Below are 24364 nucleotides of genomic sequence, written 5' to 3' on the forward strand. Positions count from 1 at the left end.
TAGCTGGCTCATTCAAAGGGGCAGGCTTCCTATACTCGCACATTCTCCCAGTTGTTCTTTTGAATATGAAATTGGCAGCAGTTGGCATGCTGATCCTCCTCAAAGAAAAGCATGCACTTGGAGTAGCCTTGTCAGAAATGGACAAATGGAATGGAGGAATGGAGGTCTTGTTACATGGATCTATATCTATTGTCTTGCCCAGCAAAAAACAACTTCCTATTAATGATCAATAAGGTAGGTGCTACCATAATGAGCAAAGCTACCAAGAGAAAAGCTGGCCCAATGGCTGAAGTCAATTGGTCAATGCCAGCCTCAAGGCTGGAGCCTTGGCCTCTTCGACACCATGGGCTAGCCAGTTGCACTAACCAGCTGGTAATAGGAGCCATATGGGTATACTCAGAGAACACAGTAGAGAACCGGCCCTCAGAAACTTGAACTTCCAGTAGCACTGTCCAGCTGCAGAGGTGCTGAACTAAGGGTCCATTCTTCCAAGTAGGAAAGCAGAACTGGAGGACTTAGTTCCCAGGATACTCCGAACTTTCCCAACGTGGGCAAGCTACCTGCTCACCCCACACTCCCTGTTCTTCACTGTCCTCTCCTGATGGTGGCCCTTCCTGTCATCCCTTCCCTCAGCTCACTTCATCATGGTCCTGATTAATTAAACCAGGAAAAAAAAAAACTTGTTCATCCAGTGATTTGGATCTCAAATCACCCAGATTATCAATATTCAACTGCTGTGCTACAGAGTGGAGCATTGATTTGCTGCCCATCGTTGCTAGGCAAACAGAATTTTCACGCCATCCTTATCCAACAAAGTCCTCCATTGAGAGCAGGGCAGCCCCACCAGGCAGTTTCTTGAGGACTGGTGGCATGTGAAGACAGGGGAGCTGCAGAGTGAAGGGGGAACTTCAGATCTCAAGACTCTGGTGGGCTCCACCCAACACTCTGGCTCCAAGTAAACCACTTGTTTAAAGATCCTCTTTATTCTAGAAGTTTTCAAATTGTTCCACAGAGAGATGTCATAATGAATATACACATACTCACAGTCTATCTCTAGCGATTATTGATCCTTGCTGGGTTCAGTTTCATTCTATCCTCACACCATCCCTAGACCAGATTATATTTAAGCAACTCTTCAGTCTCACCCAGCAGTATTTCAGTGTGCATCTCTGAAGGGCTCTTCAAAAAAGAAAGAAAACCACAACACCATTATCATGCTTGGGAGAACATAACCTTGATTTCTTTCATCACACCAAATATCCAGTCAGGTTCAAATGTTCCTAAACATCTTAGCATTGTTGCAGCTTTATCTGAATCAGGATCCAGTCAAGCTTTGAACATTAAGAGTGATTGGTATGTTTCTTAAGTTTCTCTTTGTCTACCAGTGTTCCTTGCAGCTTATGTGTTGAAAGGGAAGATCATCTGTCCTGTGGGGACTCCCTTCCTGAGTCTCTGCCCTGGTCTGTGGTTCAGCCCACTCCTCCTCTGCAGGTCTCCTGTGGGGTCACCAGTCAGGCTCAGGTGTGCTGGCTGGTAGCACTCCATCCCCAGGGCCAGCACCAGTCTTCACACCTGGGTGTCTCTCTTCTGTGTAAGGTGAGCATCTGCTGATGGTTGTGTGTAGTGGGCTGGCAGCCCAGGGAGTAAAAGGAGCCATATGCAAACATGGGCTGGGCAGAGGGATCCCATCTGGGACACATGGAGATCCTTGCTGGTCATGAAGGAAGATACCAACTGCCTCAATGGGTGACATCCCACTCTTCTTGAATAACAAATTTGTAATCGCTTCTAACAGAACTGAATCTCCACATGAAATCAATTAGCAGAAGACTTAGACTTGCCTTTGGGAGGAGAGCAGTAACATAATAACAAATCGCCCAACCACTTAAACCACAGAAATGAACATTTCACACATTTACTAGAGGAGGAGATGAGGGCTCCTTTAGAAAAACCAGTAGATCAATTTTCCAAGCCTAACTAAAATTCTTCAGAGCTGCTGAACGTTTCATCTGAACAAAGAAAATCAATTTCAATACTTAATCTTGCCAAGTCTCCATGTAGCAGTCAGTGATATGGGAAAGCCACATGGTCCCTGAATTTAGCATATCCACAGAAGAAGCTCTAGGACAAAATGCACAAACATTAGTAATTTACTCAAAGTCTTTTTCTTTTTTAATTAGCTGGAGTAATTTTGCAATAATCCCACAACTTGCATCTTAAAATGGAAATCAGTTGAGGATTGAATCCATCTTTCAACTGTATTTCTCTAGACCTGGGGCTCAACCCAGGAGAGGTCAGCCCCATGAGGGTGGTACTCAAAGACTCCAATAAAACACACCGAATTGTCTGACTTCACTTCAACACCAGCAGAAGATAACAAGGGTCAGAAGCATTTCATTAGCCTGGGCATTAGCTCCTGATTTAATGGGCCCATCCAGCCATGTACCTGTGATATGTGGACCTGCAGAGACATAAACTTCTGAAGGTTTATAAAGAGCTTTTTGAGAATGAGGGGTTGCAGCATTTCAAGTTCCCAGGCTACCATGAAAGGCAGAGGCCGGGCTCACTGGCCTCTCTTCACTATGTGCACGCTCAGCACGTTGAGCTTCCCAAGGCAATTTACTGCACACCTGATTCCATGGAGGATCAGGGGCTCCACACACAGCTCTGTAGCACCACTGAGCCAGCAGGATAGTGCCCTGTATATAAACCCTGGCATTTATGTGCCTTGGAATTGCTTTTCAAAGCCAATCTGCTCACACAACTACATCTGAGCCTCACAAAGTCCTGTTAAGCAGAACAGTTATCATCCTATTTGACAGGTTAGAGAATTGCCATCCAAAGTCTGAGGTCAACAGTGAACAAGTGCTTAAACCAACACAGAATCCCTCTGCCACCATTCAGTGCCTCTGGTGCAGGCTTCTGGCACTGGTAGGGGCATAAGGGCAGGACTGTAGATTTTCTCCAAGTTCTGGGCAGCTCTAGGGGCCTGTCACTCAGGAAACACAGCCAATAGTCACAGGAGGACAGCTGGGAGAGTGTCCTTGGGATGAGAAGAAGTGGGATCTAAACCCTGCAACTCTGCTGCAGCCTGCTTCTCCATGGACTTGGAGGTAATGAGGTTACAGCTGCACAAGCTGGTTACCTGCACACCATGAGCAAGACCTCTCCACGGGACAGACCAACATTCCTTCATCTCTCACAATGTAAAGGCTGATTTCCGCTTTGAATGACCACCCCCCATGGAGGTACACTCACAGAGTCAAAACTCTCTGTGCTCCATCTTGGCATGTCTCCAAATTCCAGGAGGGCTCTCCACCATGGAGGAGCATGAAGTCACCTCTGTGTCTTTGCAGGTACTCAGGGGAAGTCCTCCGGCCCAGACCCTCCCACTTAACCCCAGAAGAGTGTCACAGTGAGCTGAGAGGCTGTGTCTGTCATGCCCTCAGCCCATGTTCATGAGGTCTGCGACATTGGCAGTGATGATGGTAGAGGAAATGGTTTGGAAAGAAACACAGTGGCTGCTGCAGAGACAAGCAGCCAAGAGGGACTTCAGAGGGGACATCAGCTCACCGTGGTTCCTCCTTGCAAGTGGGTTTACATCCTAAAGCTCCAGTGGTCCCCACATGCCTACACTCAGCCCATCACAGATAATTCCCAGGGGTAAACCTGGGCTGCTTTTGCCCTGGGGCAGCTCTCTGGGTGAAGTCCTGGCACCTGAGGTCTCTAAGGTCCCCCTTTGAATGTGGCCAGGGGTGAGAACCACCCTGAGAGGGAGCCTCCAGTGGGGGTGTTTTCCATCTGGCAGCACGCAGGGATCTCTGGGAGCTTTGAAGATTGCCCAAAGCAAGTCCCAGGGCTGGAGTGCGACTCGGACAGCAGGAGCTTAAAGCAGCTTCCAGGTGAGTCTGATGTGCTGCGAGGCTGCTCTAATGCTTTTACTCTTTTGCTGTAAAATGAATCCCTGGAAACTCTGAGCACTTTTGGCTTGCAGAAAGTCACTCAGTTCTGTGTAGCCTCAGATGACAGGTAAAACAGAAATCTGGCAATTGGTAAAACAGAAATCTGGAAATCTCAGCAAATTGGCAAATTAACTGACTCCCAGGAAAGACTTCACTTCCTTCATGATTAATAATGATCCCCAATCCTGTGTGCTGTTTGAACACCATGTGATCTCTTCCATTGCCCTCATTGGAACATTGCCAGCACCATGGGACAGTAAGTACTTTACTGATCTCTGAACCTCTTTCCTCGTGTATGAAGTGGAGACAAGTGACTGGGTTTGGGAAGCCAAGAATGTGACCCCGGCCTCTGACCCTGAGCTCTGGACCTCTACCTCTTAGTCCCATGACACCCCCTCACTGCACAACTGGGATGGGAGGCAGGCTGCAGGGAAGGAGGAGGAGTGTCCTTTTCTGCAGCACAATAACATCAGAGATTGGAGAAGATCTGTGGCCACCGTGAGCATGAGGTATGCCCATGGCTGAGCCTCAGGCCACTATCTGGGACAGGAGCTCTTCCACATGTCCCCTTGGGGTCACAAACCATGGGATTGGTGCTTCACACTAGAGCAGGCCAGCAGGGAGGGCAGTGACTGGCCTGTAAGGCAAGACCAGCTAGGGTGAACCCTGAGGTACAGAAGGCAGGGTGCCTCTGGAGGCTGATGACCTGCCACCTGTCCTCCTCTTGTGACACCTGGAACTCCATGACATCATAAAGGAACTCTGGTGGACCATGCAGTCACTGTGTTCTGGATGTCTCTTTCTATTTGGATTGTAGAGGGAACCACTATAATGACTGACCAGAATATGACTCTAATAGAAGGATTTCAGAGTCACCAGAACATCAGATCCCACTCCTTCCATGGAAGCTATTGGAGGATGTGCTCCAGCAAAACAAGAGGAAAAAAAGACAAAACAGGATCTAAGTAACAGGATATCCAACCACAGGAAAAGAGTGGAAGAACAAGTCCCAAAATGATGAAAAATGGAAGGATGATGGATACAACTGCTCTAGATTAAAGAAAAGAAAAAGAGGTCTCCAAGAAAATATTGGAGCAGGTATATTACTTAATGTCTATGACTTTTTGGAAGATATGATTGATAGACATCAGAAATCTTTTCAAAACATCTAAGTAAACATTAGCAAAAGTTAAATTAAAACTATGAAAATAAAAAAAAACCAAGACAATGATTAACTCCAGGGAAAACAAAAAGGTATAGAAAAAAAAGGAGAAGTCAATATTTACAAAGGTATGATAATGTATACACTGACTATTTACCTAAACAATGACAACCAATATAACCACATTGGGAGGATTGTGGGAAAGAATGAAGGAGGTAGTTACAAAGTCTCATCTCTCAGAATAGAAAAATAAATAATAGCATGGAGGCAAAACTCAGAAAAACAGCTGGAAGGGTTGAAAGTGGTTTCCCTGAAGAGTGGGACTGGGGGTTGGACCAGGGTAGGGCCAGGACTGTAATTTCTTGTTACCATTACCATTTGATTCTTTCAACTATAAGCATATTAATATTCACACTGGATTTCACTTTAGAAATGGGAAAGAGAACAGGTTAAAAAAAAAAAAAGAAAACTTCCCCACCAAGACCCCAAGTCTGGCACTGGACAACCTCTCTAGCAGGATGAAGGAAGGGTCAGGGCATTGCCTCCAGCTGCTTCCCAGCTTTGCCTGGACTCTGATGCCAGCCCAGCCATCACTGATACCTACAAATATGTTGGAAATATTGATGGCACATGGAACCTCTCCAACACTGGAAAAAAGGGAAAAATATGAACTGAAAACTATAAAAATGCAAATCTCCCTCAGTGGTACCCTGACATCAGCTCTTCTCCAGGCCATGCTTGTCCAATAGCAGCAAGGGAAGCCTAGTTCCAGCCTCCACCACCTCCATGTGCCCTGGGAGCTGACCGGGAGTGGCAACCATATAGACAGACTGTAGGCTGCCTGGATAGCCCGCCATCCCTCTTGGTTGAAAATGTCACTTTAACAATTACCATCCCCGAAAAGGAGCCAGCAGACCTCCAGGGGCACAGGGCCTCATGCCCATCAGAGCACAACAGCTGCTCAGGGGAGAGGCCCACTGAGGGCCTCTGATGAGGACATTCTCCCTACAGGCTCTCTCCAATCTTGGGGAAAAGAAGAACATAGAGCCACCATCACATCCCAGGAATGGGCCAGCTAAGCTCCTGTGCCAGCCTCTGCCCCACAGCACTGTCCCCTGACACTTGCTGTGGCATGACCAGGAGTTGGCTACAACACGTCTGCAGCCAGACAGTTGTGGGTTCAGAAATGACTCCTTCATCTTGTGTCCATCGGTGGAGAACTATCCTCTCAGCCTCCACTTTCTAATCTGGAAAATGGGATAATAACACTTGACTCTGAGGTCTAAGGGGAGAGCTGGGCAAGTCTTCCTGCAAAAAAAACCAACACGGCTGTGCTGTGGATGGCGCCTTTACCACTAACGGATGTTCTCTTAAGCTCTCTGCAGAACCAGCCAAGGAAAAGTCCCTGGCTCTCCTTCAGCCCCACTCCCACAGTCCCAGTTCCCAAGACCCCTTCTTCAGGACGCACTGCCCCTCACTCAGTTCAGGTTCCCAGGGACAACTGTCCAGCCCTGCCCATCTCAGAGTCATCCTCCTGCCTGGACACCACCAAGGCCCGTTAAGGGATTCTCTGCAAAACCCAATGTGTCTACTTTTTTTAAAAATTAATTTATTTTTATTGTAAACAAATGGGATATGTGTTGTTTCTGTTTTTACATGGACTAACAACATACCATTTGTGTAAATATACATTCACATAGGGTAATGAGGTTTGATTCATTGTTATTTTATCCTTCCCCCCACCTCTCCCACCACTCTTTTCCCTCTATACAGTACCTCCTTCCTCCATTATTCCCCCCTCCCACCCCTCATTATGTGTCATCATCCGCTTATCAGTGAGATCATTGGTCTTTTGGATTTTTGAGATTGGCTTATCTCACTTAGCATGATATTCTCCAATTTCATCCATTTGCCTGCAAATGCCATAATTTTATTATTCTTTATAGCTGAGTAATATTCCATTGTGTGTATATATATATATATATATATATATATATATATATATATATATACCACAGTTCTTTATCCATTAATCAATTGAAGGACATCTAGGTTGGTTCCGCAGTCTGGCTATTGTGAATTGAGCAGCTATGAACATTGATGTGGCTGTATCTCTGTAGTATGCTGATTTTAAGTCCTTTGGGTATAGGCCGAGGAGCGTGATAGCTGGGTCAAATTGTGGTTCCATTCCAAGTTTTCTAAGGAATCTCCACAGTGCTTTCCACCAGCAATGTATGAGTGTACCTTTTTCACCACATCCTCTCCAACACCTACTGTTGCTTGTATTCTTGATAATCGCCATTCTAATTGGGGTGAGATGGAATCTTATTGTAGTTTTGATTTGCATTTCTCTTATGACTAAAGATGGTGAACATTTTTTCATATGTTTGTTGATTGCTTATAGATCTTCTTCTGTGAAGCGTCTGTTCATATCCTTAGCCCATTTGTTGATTGAGTTATTTGTATTCTTGGTGTAGAGTTTTTGAGTTCTTTATATATTCTGGAAATTAGTGCTCTATCTGAAGTATGAGTGGCAAAGATATTCTCCCACTCTGTAGGTTCTCTCTTCACATTGCTGATAGTTTCCTTTGCTGAGAGAAAGCTATTTAGTTTGAATCTATCCCAGTTATTGATTCTTGCTTTTATTTCTTGTGCTATGGGAGCCCTGTTAAGGAAGTCTGATCCTAAGCCAACAAGCTGAAGATTTGGAACTACTTTTTTTCTATAAGATGCAGGGTCTCTGGTCTGATTTCAAGGCCCTTGATCCATTGTGAGTTGATTTTTGTGCAGGGTGAGAGATAGGGGTTTAATTTCATTCTGTTGCATATGAATTTCCAGTTTTCCCAGCACCATTTGTTGAAGAGGCTATCTTTTCTCCATTGCATATTTTTGGTACCTTTGTCTAGTATGAGAAAATTGTATTTATTTGGGTTTGTGTCCATGTCCTGTATTCTGTACCATTGATCTACCTGTCTATTCTGGTGCCAATACCATGCCATTTTCTTACTATTGCTTTGTAGTATAGTTGAAGTTCTGGTATTGCGATACCCCTGTTTCATTCTTCCTGCTAAGGATTGCTTTAGGTATTCTGGGTTTCTTCCAATGTGTCTACTTTGAGCACTTCCTCTTCCTTGCTGATGAGGGAGGAGTCTCATCCTAAGGTCACAGGATAGCAGAACACATGACAGCTGACACCAGGCAGAGGAGACAGTGAGTGGGTTGTTAGTCACTTGTGTTCTCATTCCAGGGCTGGGGGACGCTGTCTGCCATACAGGGCCACATGGGGGAGGTGCTTGGGGACTGCATAAACAGAGGCCACAGGAGGCAGGCTTTGTAGCATCCAAAGGGCAAGGATGCCCCAGATTCACACCAGAGGATGTGATTGGCTTGCTTGAATAATTCCACAGACTTCCAGGAAGCTGAGGCCCATGACTCTGGGGTTAGCAGGAATTGCCTGCCATGCTCTCGGTGAGGAGGGTAGCTTGGCTGGAGGACACTGCCCACTAGAGCAGAGAGGGATGGGGGACTTGCAGCCAGTGCCGATGAGGTCCTCCTGGCTTCACCAGATGGACAGCAGGGTGGCCTGCTCTATAAAGCAGTGATATGACCAGGACCCAGCTCCCTGTTGCACAAGGATCAGGGGAACTGCACAGAGTAAGCTCCTAAGACCAAGTCCAACACAGGGAAGGCACTGTGTCCCCTGGCAACCACATGGTCGACCTGGCTGGCAGGTCAGAAAGCGGGTGGAATCAAGCCTGCGTTGGATCCCTGTCTCTGCTCTTCCTGTTGTGTGGACTTGGCCTCGGGACTGAGCAAGGAGTTGTCCCTCTGGGGGCATCCCCAGAGTAAGCATGACATCGACTTCTCAGGCTTCCTCCCAGCACCTATGGGAGGCAGGAAGGAGGGCTCAGGGGGCCTGCAGGACAGGTCCAGTCACTCATTGGGCCCACAAGTCCACCACATGACTGCCCAGTGTGGACACCCCAGAGGCAGGGCTGCCCCCTGGGTTGGCGCTCCCCACCCACTCCAGTCTCTATGATTGACACAGTGCTCCTGTTGGTACCCTTCTCTCCTGTCATAGTACAGAGGGTACCTGGGGAGCCCCTGATCCTGAGGCTCATCTGGAGGCCACATGAGTGAGGCTTTGACCCCAGGCCCAGGTCAAGGGCACATCTCTTGGTCTGCGTTTGGCCTCTCATTCTCCCTGGCACAGACCTCTGAGGGAGAGTCTGACTGCTGACCACCAGTGCTCACCGTGGGGCCCAGAGGACAGTGCCACTCCCTTGATCTCCCATCAGCAGCTGCCCTCTGTGACCCACATCCTTGGGATCTCTCTGGGTCTCCTTCCCTTTCTCCCAGGAACATGTTTGCTCTTTCTCTGTCCCTCTGCTTCCCTCCTTCCCTTCTCCTTCATCCTAGGACCCCAGATCCATGAATTAGGTCCCAGATCTAAAGCTTCCTGCAGGTTGTCCATGGGAAACTCAGCTGTTCAACGCTCTTCCAAGCGTTGTTCTTCCAGAGGAAGCCAGTGGCTGGTAGCTTTAGAGGAGGGAGTTTTCACACAGGAGAAGGCACAGGCTGGAGTGATGTGGCCAGAAGCCAAGAAACAACTGGGGCTCCCAGGTGCTGGGCTAGGCTTCTCCTCCCACAGAGCTACAGGAGGGCACTGGAGCCACATCACCTGGTGAGAGTGCACTTCTGTTTCTTTAAGCCCTCCAATTTGCAGAAAACTGCACCAATGTGGACATTTCTGGAGTCTTGTGGGGGCCAACGCCCCTATTCCTTCTGTGTGAGGTCCAGGGCAGTCCCTTGTGTCCCCAGGATCTGCAGGGAGCTCATATGGGTTCGTGGTTTTGCGTCAGTGTGGTTATATATTTCTGAGGTGTGGCGGAGCCTCCAGCTAATGTCCTACGGGAATCTGAGGTCACAAACTGGCATTAGCATAGCACCTGACCAAGAGGCCCCTGGGGAGGCAGAAAGGGCAGGCACAGGTCTTGCTCAGCAGGGCACGATGGTCTCTTTTTGCACCCACAAATGCATAGCTGTCCATGCAGCTCACAATTAATAGAAGATGGTTTATCAAAAAAGACCCCTGTATTTTTTTCAGCCTATCTGTATCAAAAAACCATTCAAATGGGATTAGTCTTTTAATCATGTTTTCCTTTGGGTCTTCTAAACAATTTTCATAGTGTTTTTCTGTCTGGGGGAAAATTTAAGATGGGAAAAGATTTATCTGGAAATGAGAATGAGGCTAGCAACCAGCTAGAGGGTAGGCAGGGTGGTAATTACAATCTGTGTGTCCAGAACATTCCAGAGTCAGAATTGTAGGATGCTTGGCTGTGGAAAATATTGACAATATGTTTTCATAAACATTTTCTTATCCGAGCTTAACAACCCAGAGAAATATGTTTTCTGACACCAAATTTCATCAACATCTGATTAAAAATTTTTTTCCCTTTGGGGGAGAAAAAAACCTTAAAAGCTGCTCTGGGCTACTAAGAAGGCTCAGTCAGGCACACAGGCCCTCCTAGGCTGGCAGAGAGGTGAGATGAAACTTTCATCGAGGTGTGAAATGAGCAGACATGAGATTCTCAGACAGGAGTCACACTGCGTGTGTACAGAAACTTCCCGGGGCATATCCAGGGTACTACCGGTCCTGGGATGCACTCAAATAAAAAGGCAACTGAAACTGGGAGAATTTGGAGTCTAAGTGATTCTCTCTCTACTCACGTCAAGCTCTGGCCTCTGATGACCCTTTCCTGTGTGTCCTGTGCCATCCAATCTCCAACTACAGCACTGAAGCTGGCCTTGGGGAAATTCTTTAGCTAACTGGATTTTGGATAGCCTGCGAGAGCTCTATTCCTTCCTCCTGGCTGATTAAAACCAGCAAGTACAGCCCATCTCCAGCTGTGTGACCAGCAGCCACACAACCCTGGGCCTTGAGCTGGGCTTGCAACCCCCAGTCCAGATATGGCACTTGGAAGAAAGTGCCACACAGCTGCCTTGGAGGAGTGAGTTGAGAGCTAAGCTTGGAAAATGAGCAAGCTGGGAAAAAAACATGGCAGCTGACTGCATTCCTCTGATCCAGAAGCTCAAAGGCCCGGGGTCATCCTCTCTGTCAGCTCAAATCTCATCAAAGACAAGCTGCATTTCCCATGGCAGAAACCCCTGACCTAGGCCTAGCCACGTTCCTAGGCTTGATGTTCTTCCTTGGTGACGTAAGGAGGAGAAGAGCTATGGAGCATCATGTCTCAGGCCACTCACTCCTGCTTGGTCCCTGCCACAGAGAAGTGTGTTCAATTCACTCAGAACACAGGCCTAATTGAAGCCTCCTTCAGTTCAACCCAACTGCTGCTTAATAGGGTCCAGGAAAAGGCCAGGTGCTACGGACAGTAGAAGGAAATGAGCGGTCATTGTCTCAGAACCACTTACAAGTCCCCACAGGAGATGGACCCACTCCACAGCACAGACCCATAGGCAGAGGCCTTGGAAAAGGCTGCAGCGGGGGGAGCAAGAGTATCTGCTGGACGTCTCGTCTGTCCTAAGTAGCATGCCTTTCTAGACTCCAGTGCCCCCTGTGGTGTCTGAATTAACCAGGGTGCTAAAACAGAGCTCACTGCATTGGCAAGAGAGGAATAAATGAACAGAGTGGAGAAGACAGCTAGATCATCCTACACAAATGACAGCCAGGACCAGATTTACAGAGACCTTGAATGCCAGGCAGGCTTTGAAGCTTACATTTCAGTCTGTAGTTAATGCCATTTTGAGCAAGGGAGCGAGAGTTCATCTGTGTTATTGAAAGAAAATTCTGCCAGCATCATGGAGAGTGCCCTGAAAGAGGGGAGACTTCGGCAGAGAAAACAGTCATGTTCCAGGCAACTTGGCCCTTCCAGACTGAAAGGAGGGATTTTAGAAACAAATGAGCCTGGGCGATAACTTTTGCAGATCTGATTTCTTGGCCAGAAGTTTTCCCAACTTGGGAATGATGCAACATATTAGCTCAAGGCCACTGGATTAATGGCAGGGCTCAATTAGAAAATGGTGCCTGTAGGGTAACCTACATTTTCAGTACTTTTCCAGGCTGGAAACCTTGTCAGATGGCCCATGTCAGGAGACTCTGCCATTCTGACTCAACTCTTACCACCAAGTGGAAAAGTGGCCACTTCCAGAAGTGGGTTTGGATGTGCCCTTGAGTGACAGGTGGAAACACAATGCCAGAGTGTGCAGGGACACAGGGGAGTAAGAAGGGGTCCTGGGCCTCTCGGCAGCCCCCTAAGTAGCTGAACTTCCTCTCAGTATCATCATTTCACCTGCAGTGGTGAAGAGGGTGTGAGCTCTGGAGCTCAAAATCCTAGTGAAGATCTCACTTGCTGCCCATCTTCCTGCAGTGGCCCTCACCTGGTCTCTACCCCAGGCCTCTGGCACTGCCAGGATTGGGCTTTACTTGAGTTGTCTCCTAACACTGTGCGATGAGGGGTGGAGAAGCCAATTATCGGTCCCCACCTCAGCTTAATCCTGTTGGGGGAGGTGCCATTTGCCACAGTGCTTCCTGTCCACCTATGATGGTGCCCACACAGGTGTGGGCAGGCTGTTGATCCTGCATCTGATGTCAGCCAGCAGGACTAAAGGGAATGACAGCTTCAGACTCAGGTTTGGATGGGGGGACTCAGCTGAGCAGCTGGAAAGAGCCAGAGTGCCTGGCTGTGGATGCCAGGGCTTGGAGTCCTGGCTCCGACCCACAGGCACCTGACAAGTGGGACCTTTATGTCGCATCCATCAAGGCTTCCATCTGGCAGGGAAGAGGTGACTACACACAGAAAAGGAGTCAGCCAATAGAAATACATATGGAGCGAGGGGCACGCTTGAAGTATTCGGGAATACAACTTCAGAGAAAGGAGGAGAAGAGCATCCCCACAGACAAGAGCACAGTGCTGGGTCCCTGGGAAGACATAGCCCATCCTCTGGGCAGTACCTGATGTGATTCACAGGTTAGGTGGGGGATGCCTACAGCTTTTCAGCCCACAGATGACACTAGGAGCCAGGAATTAGAGAGAGGCACAGGGCGACACCTGCATAGAATTCTTAGAGTTCTTCTCCTCCCTCCTCCTCACCTCCTCCCCTCCTGGTTCTCCTTTTATAGAGAATGCTGTGTTTCCTAACATTGCTTGAGTCTGCACACTCACTTCCTGGTGTCCATTCTGTTCTCTGCAGTCTGTCTTCTGTCCCTGAAACCTGATGAGTTTGTATCCAGTTAGGACACCATTGACTCTCTGACCGCCAAATCCTGGTCTTTGGCTCTGTTGACTCCATGCAGCTTTGAACTTTCTCTTGATGACCACGATGTTGCCACTCTCTACTGCTCTCCTTCCACCTCTCCAGCTGCATATCCTCATCCTTCCTGTCTCTTGCCCAGGTCCCAGTTCTTTGGTAATATCATTGGTTATTTTTTGATACTGGGGATGGGCCCAGGGGTACTTTACCACTGATTCACATCCCCAGTTCTTTTCATTTTTTATTTTGAGGCAGAGTCTTGCTAAGTTGCTGAGGCTGGCCTTGAACTTGAGATCCTCCTGCCTCTGCCTCTGGAGTTCCTGGGATTAATGCCTATAACACTGCTCCTGACCCCAACCCTTATTGGTGTTCTTGAGAATTTTGCCCTTGCCGTTCTCTGCATCAGTGTGCACACTTGCACACACAATCCTGGGGATACAGCACACCCACCAGTGACTTCATTTTGTCTTTGGATGTATCCCTGTCCCACTGTTTCTCCTCTCTGAGGTCTTCTTCAACTCCCCAGGCACTGGCTCCATGGCAGTTTCTCCATTTCCCATTTATAGCACTTAATCTGATGGCGTATTTGTCCCTCCTTTTATATTGAAAAATTTCAAACACATATTCACACTGCATCGTGGGTGTGTGTTTTCCTGGGGTTGGAATCAGGGTCTCACGTATGCTAGGCCATCACCCATGCCAGGCGTGCACGGTGCCACTGAGCTGCATCCCCAGCCTCCACACTGCAATTTGATTATACCCTTCATAAGAGAGCCTGCAGCAGCCACTCTCTAATTTTTTCCTGGTTACAGAGCCCATCAGTTTTAGCTGGGAATGTGGTCACTTTTAGCTGGGTATATAAACAGATTCCATTTCTCAGTCTTTCTTGCAGTTACGTGTGCCCATGTGACCAAGTTCTGGCCAGTGGGATGTAAAAGGGATGTGCAGCACGTGCCAGAGGTTTGAGCAGTCCTTGCTCCTACTGGCTCTCTCAAGGTGGACCATACTGTGTAGTAAAGTCAAAGCAGGGGGACAGAATGAACCTGAGACCCCAGGGTGAGGGATAAGTCACCTGCATCCACATAGGTCAACTATGAGGACTGAGATCCAAGACCTCCTGAGTCAATGCATTTTACTCTGTGATCCATAAAAATTCTTGTTCAGCAAGATTTGACTGTAAACCAATAACTAGTTTCAATGTTTGCTTCAGGAAATTTCTGAAAAAGAATTTATTCTAACAAAAGTTTACTCATCTTGGTCAATAACCCCACTTCTGTGGGACAGATTGTTCTCCTAAGCAAACAGCTCACTTATCAAACAACTACAGTTTATCCATGAAGACTCAAATTTTCAAGACTCGGTGTGTCCACCAGGCCTAAACATCACATCAAAACTGGGCCCAATCCTGTTAGATCCCAGCACTGAGAGATCAGCTTTAGACACTTGAACCAAGACCCCCCACACCTGCCAACACTGCCTGGGTCCCTCACCCCACACAGTGTCCTCAGGGGACTGTGTAGGTGGCCCCCTCTCCTACTGCAGTTGGTTCCAAGACCTAGCTTTGGTTCATCAGCAGGTTACTCTGGTGGTTTTCAGGGGAAATGACAGTTGACAGTAATCCTGAGGGGCACTTATCATCCCTGGACTTCATTCACATGAGAGGAACCTAAACTTCTATCTCATCGGGACATTTTTACTTTGAGTTTTTGATCACTGGCAGCCAAACCTGATTCCAGGGCATGTCCCCTCTCCCTCCACACTGTGGCCATTTTTTTTTTTTTTTTTTTGGTGCTGGGGATTGAACCCAGGGCCTTAAGCATGTGAGGCAGGCACTCTAACAACTGAGCTACATCCCCGGGCTCACCATGGCCATCTCCATGCTTCACATGGGGCTACCATGTAAGAGCTCTGCACCTGAGAAAGGCATAGGACCAGAGCATGTGGTCTCACTCTGGGGCATGTGGAGCTGTAGCATTTCTTGTATGTTTTTGATGTGAGCCCAACAAAACTGACTTTCAAACAATCAAATGGGCCAGGAGTGTAGCTTACTTATCATGTAGGTTCCAGTCCCTGGGCTCTGTCCCCAGCCACCCCCCTCCCTAACACAAACACACACAATACTGTAAAGTGTATGTCTAGGCAGGCATTGTTCCCTCAACTTATTTACCTTAGCAATTTGCTCATCTATCTTAATAATACCAGTACTGCTTGAGACATTTTAAATAACTTTTATAATTACAGCTTGATTTGCATCCTGGTGGTGGATAGAGTATACTGTCTTTTTTTGTTCAAAACCTCTTTGTATGGATAATTTCAAACATTTTCAAAAGCGGAGAGGATAGCCTAGTGAACGATGGTCACTTCAGGACCATCTTATTCCATCTGTGCCCAGCTTCTCCCTTTCTCCATATGGATTATTTTGAAGCTAATTCCATGTATCATATTATTTCATCCGCAAATATTTCAGTGTGTGTTCCTCAAGGAGAAGGATGTTGGTGGTGCTGGTGCTGCTGCTGCTGGGGACTGGACCCAGGGTGTTCTACCCCTGAGCCACCTCGCCAGCCATTTTTATTTTGAGACAGGGTCTTGCTAAGGTGGTGAGGCTGGCCTTGAACTTGTGATTCTCCTGCCTCACCCTCAGGAGTTGCTGGGATTACAGATGTGTGCCACTGTGCCTCGGGAAAAGGATTATTTCCTTATTTATTGGGGGCACTGGGGATCAAACTCAGGATCCTGCACATGCTGGGGAATTACTGTACCACTGAGTTCCACCTCCAACTTCTTTAAAAACACCATGCATAATTCCGTTATCCCACCTCAAAATTCATCATGATTTCCTAATATATGTATTTTGAATGGCATTTAAATATTTTTTTACTATTTGTTCAATACAAGATGAAAATAAAGTTTATGTGTAGCTATTGGTGATGGGTCAAGTCTGTTTTCTTTCAAATTTTTAATTGAAGGGATAATATACATAGAAAAAATAATATGAACCTAAGTGTATGGCTCAATGGTCTCCCCAAGTTCTTTTAGTTTGTAGGTTGGACTTTCTCATTTTCCATTTAAAATTCATTGATGATGAATATCTGCTTTGAATACCCAGGTCTTCACTTCTTGGATCTGCAATGGTTTGGATCTGGAATGCCCCCCCCCACACCCTCTCAAGGTCTCCTGTGCTGCAGGCGTAGTCACCAACTCATGGCAATGTAAGAAGGTGGTAAAACCTTTAGGAGGAGGCACCCAGTGGAAGAAGTCAGGTCACTGGGGGTGTGCCCATGAAGGGTATATTGGGACCCTGACCCTTTCTTCTTTCTTCCTGGTCACCTTGAGATGAGCATCTTTGCTCCACCACATGCTCCTATTATGCTATTCTGCCTTGTCATAGTCCCCCAAATAACAGAGCCAACTGACCATGGACTGAAAGTTCTGAAACCATGAACCAAAATAAACTTTTCTTCTTTTTAAGTTGATTTTCTCAGGTATTTTGTCACAGCAACATAAAACTAACAGGATCATTTCCCACGGTGTTTCCCATTTCACATGTTTTTCTGTTCTTGATTTCTTATAAATTGATGATTACATCTAGAAGTTCATCAGATCAAGTTGGCATTTTGGTAAGATCATTTCAATAGCTGTTTACTACAACCAGGAGACTCACTGTAACTGAACAGTCTTTTCCAGCAATGCTTTTCTTCCTTCCTTCTACAGTGCTGGGATCTAACCCAGGGCCTTATCACATGCCAGGCAAGCACTCTACCATTGACCTACTTCGCTAGAGAGCTGCCTCTTTCAAACCGTCTTTTGATCATGGATGTAATCTCTACATACAAGCAAAATCCATTCAGATTGAGTGTAGTGAGTCACGTGGGTGATTGAATTGAAAAATGACGTTATGAGTTGAAAAATAAGGTGTGATCATGTAAAGAATGATTTACTTGTGAAGCTGGTAAACAGGCCTTGAAGGAAATTCCAAAACTTTTCCGTGCAAAGGCAGCCCCAAATGCAGCCACCCAGGTGACTACTGTGATCAGAACAACAGTGACATTGATGGAGAAATTGCATGGTGCTTATATAGCCACTTTTCTGTGTGGGTAGACATGCCAGACATCCTTTCCTAGTCATTTGCCCCTTTTCCGGACCCTTGCATCTCTCAATGTGTTGCACTTAAGTTTCAGAACCAGAGCTGGGGCTGCTGTGCTCTTGCTTCCAAGAGAGACCTGTCTAGTAGCCCACTGATGACAAGCTCGTCGCTTGTCTTGGCTCCATCCCACAGCCTGACACTAAAGATGTAGGGCTGTTGACAGGGCTGCTTCTGGGTTCCACCCAACCCTCCCCAGTCCTGGTGTTGGCTGCACCCTGTCCTTAACCAGCGAGAATGTGGTCAGGGCCCTATCAGATACCTGCTGCTATGGGTAGTCAACCAAAAAAATGAGGAAGATCAGGAAGAATTTCAGAGGCAGGCGCTAGCCCGGGCAGCAGCAGCGAGGGAGGCCCAACCTATTCTCACCATTCACAGACCTGCTAGTGCAGTCCGCCAGCTTTGCTCTAAGCCCCTTCGCGACCCCCGACACGCCGCTATAGGCAGAACCGCGACCCTCTCCCTGCCCCGCCTCGATATGCAAACTGGGCGGAGCCACAGGGCCTCTGGTAAGACCCGCCATGCATCAGGATGGACGTTTTCTCGAGCTCCTCCCACGCTTTCTGACCCAGCGCGCGCTTGCGCGGTCTGGGCCTGTCCGGATTGTCACCCCACCCCTCCCTAACAACCACCGCCCGCCCCCGCCCCCGCCCCCGTTCCCGCCCCCCACCCAGGACGCGTCCGCGCAAGCGCGTCCCTTTCGGCACCCGGGCCCGCCCTCGCGGTCGCCATAACAACCACTGGAGGACTCTCCACGACCCTAGCTTCTCCCGTCCAGCCCCCGCCCCGGAACCGGCGGTTGACCGGCGGCCGCCCAGTACTGGAACTGTGAGGGCACAGTGGAACCGCAGGCATGAGTTCCACCCGCGGCTCCGCGTCCCGGCCCGGCCTTTCTGACAAGAGGTAGGTACGCGGCCCAGTGGCGGGCCCTGAGCGCGCCCCCTGGCGGCCTCGGGACGCTCCGGCCACTTCCCGTCTGCGCCGGACCTGAGCCTGAGTCTGAGCGCCGCTGGGCCAGTCCGGAGCCGCTCCTGCGGGAGCCAAACTGCGGCGGCGGTCCTGCGGTCCAGGACCCGCGGGGCTCCCCCGGCCCCGGCCACGCCAGTTGTCATGCAACTGAGGCAGCCGGTCCTGGACGCCCGCGCTGCGCACCAGAGCTGGCACCTGGCGGGGTTCAGGAAAGTGGTGTGTTGAGGGGTCCTTGGGGTAGTCACTTCGGGCTCTGCAGGCTGGGGGATCCCCTTGGGTGGATGGATGTATGGTTTCTTAAACTAGCATTACGCTTGTCTTGCATTCTTTCCCAACCTGTTCTCTCCTGGTAAGCGTCCTTTTGTCTGGGAGATACCGTAAAATTAATTTTCCCAATTAAAATTTTAAAAGCGTATTAGATTTCTACTGTGTACCAGCACTGTAAGGTTTGCAAAAGTAAATAGAACGAGGTCTCGCACACTGGGACGCGTCAGCTCCAGGATCAAGATGTAGACTTGGAGTCGAGTTTGGAGAACTCAGAGTTTGGCTCCAATTATTATGATTTTAGAGCCGAGTGTGTTTCCAGATAATCTTTCCCAAACCTCGTTTTACAGAGATGGAATTAGGGAGGGCAAATGACTTGCTGGAGGTCACCCAGAGTTATTCCCTAGCAGTTTTCCTACTATCAGATGGCTTGTTTTACAGCATAATCTGCTCCTTCTGAGAGATATGCCAAATAAACATACCAGAGGAACTTCCAGATCTGTTTAAAGTAATGTAAACATTGTAGAAATGCAATAATATCGAGAGCAGTTTTCTGAAATAAAAGCCTCATAATTTCTTTTTTTACAGCTAGACTTTGGGATCCTTGAGAATACTCAGCTATGCACATTTGAATATCCTCTCACCATATTCAACATGAGATAACATTCTTAATGATTATCCTCAGCAGGACAGGTAGGCTTATTGGATTTATTTTTCGTCCTCACTTTTTCCTTCCTCACTTTAAGTTAGGTGAGTAGAGTCCCAGGTGTGTCTTCAGGAAACTCCAGTTAGGCTGGCACTAGTGTGACCTTGTGCCGGAAGTGGTTCCTTGATGTGTGCATGAAACCTGAGCAGGGTGGAAGCCTTAGAACATCACTGCTCTTTGAGGCTGGAGATGTCAGGGAGCCCCTTGAGCCAGAGTGCTTAGCCTCCCAACCATTGAAGACAGGCCTCTGAAATTGTAGTATACACAGAAGATAGGACATGATAAAAGTACACTTTGGAAACAGCTTTTTGAGGAGTACTCCATAATTTGAGATACATAGTGGTTTTCCTCCTGCTTTTTTGTTTTCGCCAGAGCTGAGTAAGATGTTAACCATTTTTTATTTGGCTCTCAGTTGAAATTGTTCAAGAGAAAATTATTGGAATAATTGAATCCTAGCATTTTCTTGCTAGGAAGGAGTAGTATATGGAACCCAGTGTAGGGGCCAAACCATGCAGATGAGGGCAATGGAGGCTTCCACCCTCAGACCAGTGTGGTTCCCCTTGTTCCACGTGGGCGTTCTTTGCCTTTATTATTGTCTTAAGTACCTCCCCCTGCCCTTGTGTTATCTCAGTATCTTTTGATCTGTGCGTGCATAGAATCATGACTTATTGTGGTTCCTTTTTAGCCTTAGAATGTGGAATGATGTGTTGATTCAGACTGATTTTTTTCTGTATGGTGGTGGTTTATCACATATGGGTGTTTTGAAGGTGTGAGAGGATTGCTATTATACTACAATCATGGTGCAAAAATACCAGTCACCAGTGCGGGTGTATAAACACCCCTTTGAATTAATTATGGCTCTAAATACTGTACATTTCCATTTACTATTTGACTTCTTATTTTTTAAGTCTTAGAATTTTTTGCTGTATAAACTTAACGTTCATTGTTTCCATTGCTTCACTTACTGTGTTTATATGCTCATGAACTGAATTGTCTGTAAGATGTTTTTAAAATAAGTCTCTGAAAATCTGCATGTTTGTTTTTTAAAAACACACCTCAGCATCATGTGTAAATTCACATTAATTCTCCCTTTAGAAACACAGAAGTGGGATTCTGACTAAACACTTTCTATAAATTTTATTCTGCTTTTTTCTTTTCAGTTAAAGTGGCACTGGGATGTGGTGCGTGGGTTCCGGTATGTGGAGGCCTGCTGTGGTCGTGGGTGACTGCTGGTAGTCTCAGGAGGAGCGCTGGAGGGTGGAGTCCCACAGGTATTGTTAGGCAACTGCTGCACGAGCTTCTCACCTAACACAAATCTGAGTTGAATCTCACACGTGAGATAACTGAAGTCTCATTTTCTTCTTTTTTGTTACTTGCCTAAAAATTTGGCTAAAAATAAACATTTTACTGGACAGAAAAATGGTTCTAGTCACTTGTAGGTTCCTATGTGATATTCCTTGCCTTCTATTCTGTTATTATTATGGTATGATATATATTCAGGGACATATGATAACTACAGGAAATGGCTCTCACTATCACACACTGAGGAAATGTGACCCTGAACACACCAGGTTACTGACTCCTGGATCAGGAAACAGAACATAACAGTCCCATTAGAAGTTGCACTTGGTTACTTTGGGTCCCTGCTCCTCACCCCCTCAAAGTCTGCCACTATCCTGATTTTATTGCTGAAGACTATCGCCTGTTTGTGTTTTTCATATAAATAGAAACTTGGGTGTTTTTGATATGGCTGCTTCTGCATTATGTTGTGAGCTTTGTCTAGATCTGTACAGTCTTGAAAAGCAAAATAATGGACTGGGGTTTTGCTCCAGTGATTTCGCCCATGCCTGTTATTCACAAGGCCCTGAGTTCCATTGCCAGTTAGCACCCCACACCCCAAAGCCAAAAGAAAAACTCCAGTCCTTCTAAGGAATCAAGGGGAAGTGTTATGAGTGTTTTATTGAGGTGTAACTTACATATAGTGGATTGGCTATGTGTTACCACATAGTTTGATCAGCTTTCAGAAGAGTTACCCACACCTCTATCAAGTCAGAACCCCAGAAAGTTCCCTTGTACTCTTCTCTGGCAGTGGTGAGACTTTTGTTTGTGTGTATGGGTGTTTCTTAAAAGCAGTCCTGTATCTCCCTTAAATGTATCTAAGTGGTGCTGCCCTAACTAGTGAATGAGGGACATGTCTGAAAGCCCTCTACTGTCCGCATCTGTCTGCTAGCGAGGGTTTGTGTGGACAGAGGCAGCTCCAGCCCTCTTGAAAGGGAGTTCTTTTAGCAGCCACAAATATGGTGCCTTAGGAGTCACACAGACATTGAGTATTTCCAGCTGGGACAGGCTGGAGCCTGGTGGTGGAGGGGACTCTTGGCAGCTCTAGGGGCAGCAGTTGTCCCTGGAACATCACCACATGGGACCCCACCTTGCTCCATATGCCAGAACTTTTCCGTCCCATCACCAACTGACTGTGTTGCTCACTCTTTCCCCTTCACTGTGACTTCAGCTCATGTGCTTTTTCAGCTGACCAAAACCCCTCTGGCCCCAGTTCAACTTTGTGACATTTCTTGTTGTGTTCTTTTAGTTTCTAAGTGACCAGTTCTTGTCACATTTCCTAGTTTACATTCTTGAAAGAAACTTGATCTGGTCCACTTCTCCCCCAGATCTGAACTACAAGCTGTGGGCCAACCTGCCTGGTGTCAGCCTTGGGTGGGATGCCAACCCTGGGTCAGCTCCCTGGGCTGGTGGGGTAGGGGTGAGAGGTGTGGGGATATTAGGGACAAAAGGGCAGCCAGTAATGATGCTGTGTGTTGGTCCTACAAGGGAGGAACTAGGGCAGGGTGGGTTGTTTTCCAGAACCTGAAGAGTGATTTAAAACACTTTCTGCTGATCTCTTCTTCAAACGCTAGATTTAATAAATAGGTATTTTGATTGTCTAATTTTCAAACTTGTTTATTGCTCTTATTTTACTATTTTCAGAATTGTGAAGTTTTGCTTTGAAAATTGCATGCATAAATTTACAGAATTCAAAATTCAAATTCAAATTGCCCCCAGTCTTTAAAAATTAAGCCATTTGTAAATTGCTTTTCTTTTAGGCAGTTGTTAAATTTCCTCTTGCATCGAAAAATATACTGTTTTTCTCCTTCCAAAACCAGACTTTTTGCCAAGTTGTTAGGATTTTTGTCTGGTGCAGCTGCACCTCTTCTGACTGTGATTGTGTGGCCTACCATCCTCAGCATTCACTCAGTTCCCTCTTTTTTCATGGAGGAAGCCTGAGGAGAAGCAGTCGTGTGATAAGAGTGTTCACAGGGTGAGGAAGGAGGACTGCAATCCAGGCGGGGACAGAGTCATAGCTCTCACTGAAACATTTGTGAGAACCTCAGAAAGAATGCTTCAGAGATCACTGCACAGCAGGGTCTGAGGAGGGACAAGTGGGGGTAGCATTCGGTAACAGGTGATTTTATTAGGGTCCTAATAAATTAGGAGTCCTAGTTTCTATGTGTCCCTGTGGAGAAGGATTGGGAGAAATGGACCTGCCCAACATAAGCGCTCTTGTCTTGCTTTAACCAAGAGTTTAGTTGTAGTTTAGGATTTAAGGATAGAAACTGCAGGTGGAAAGTTCTAACTGCAGAAGGTAACCAGGGCTCAGACATGTCCATTGCATTTCAGTTGATTTTATGAAGATTTTATCATTTGTTTTGGGGTCAGTAGCTTAAAAAGTCATGTTAAAGGTCTCATTAACTTTTCGGCTTGTGATGCTGGGGATTGGACCTGTGTGTGCCAGGCAATCACTGTGCCACGTTGGCCCCAACCCTCCATGAACTCATTTGAGTTAATGTATGAAGTGGAGGTTTCTAGTAGGCATTTGCAGCATTTTGAGGTACTTTTGTTAGATGTTAGCCCAGAAATGGAACATGAGCACCTGCCCCCTCTGCTCTTGCGGAAGAACCCAGGACCCTGAGGAGCGTGGAGTTGTGGCAGAGATCCGATGCTTGAGGTAGTGTTCTTTTTATCACACTGCTTTTCCCAGTGTCAATCTTGAAACATTTCATGAAAGGTCTCATCCATGAAGATGGCTTCAAGTCTAGTGCACCCAAACACATTTCCCAGGGCTACTCACCTGGTGTGGTAAGGAGAAATGAGTCAGCGCAGACACCCCATCTGATTGTGCCTGTAAGGATGGGAAGGCTCTGTGAACACAGGGCATGCCCCACAGATTAGGAGCTTGGAAGGGGAAGCAGCATTCTGAGATGCTTGGGTTGGAGTGTTTCATTTTAAAATTCTATGATAGAAAACGTAGACATTGTCACCTGCAGCCCCTCCCCCAGGCCAGTGGCTCCCTGGCTGAGTTGTGTGAGAGGAGAGCAGGCCTGAGGGTCCACAGGGGAGGCCAGGGCTTGGCCTCCAGGATCTGTTTTCCACCGAGGACGTTAGGGCACGGGATACAAGAGGCTCCACTGATTCTTGTCCATGTCTTCGCCTGGTCCCCTTTCTGGTTTCCGTTGGGCAGACTCAGCCACCTGCTCCTCTGCTCCTCCCTTTTTCTCTCTTCCTCACCCATCTCAGTTTCCTCTTTTGGCAGTGCTTCTGTTCTCCCAAAACCCTCATCTCTGTCCCTTCACAGGCACACTGTGTCAATTGTGCCCTCAGGTCTCACAGGGCTGTCCTGTTTTTTCCCAGCCACCAGCATCTGAGTTCAGCCTGGGCTGGCATCTGGGTGGGGGACAGACATTACTTGTTGGTTTTCCTCCTTCCATTTTTAGCCCTTCCAGTCCTCCTGCACTGCTGCTCACACCTTCTGTCCTGGCAGGCCTCCGCTGCAGGATCCCGCTCCCTGTCACTTGCTTCTAAACCCCTTGGCTTTGTTGTCAAGTCCTTTCCTGCCT

General features: G+C 47.3%; 1 long non-coding RNA gene and 1 pseudogene across 1 annotated transcript in view; one reads left to right on the forward strand and one right to left on the reverse strand.

Moving 5' to 3' along the window:
* The window catches only part of LOC124973792 (probable RNA-binding protein 19), a 956910-nt pseudogene that overhangs the window by 702350 nt on the left and 230196 nt on the right, over window positions 1–24364 (reverse strand).
* LOC124973824 (uncharacterized) overlaps window positions 18277–24364 on the forward strand; it is a 35685-nt gene continuing 29597 nt past the window's right edge. The window contains exons 1-3 of the long non-coding RNA XR_007106714.1: window positions 18277–18439; window positions 19358–19462; window positions 20636–20746. This is a non-coding gene — a long non-coding RNA (uncharacterized LOC124973824). The remainder of the gene's footprint in view (window positions 18440–19357; window positions 19463–20635; window positions 20747–24364) is intronic.

This window comes from Sciurus carolinensis, unplaced genomic scaffold, assembly GCF_902686445.1.
Source record: "Sciurus carolinensis unplaced genomic scaffold, mSciCar1.2, whole genome shotgun sequence".
Classification (NCBI taxonomy): domain Eukaryota; kingdom Metazoa; phylum Chordata; class Mammalia; order Rodentia; family Sciuridae; genus Sciurus; species Sciurus carolinensis.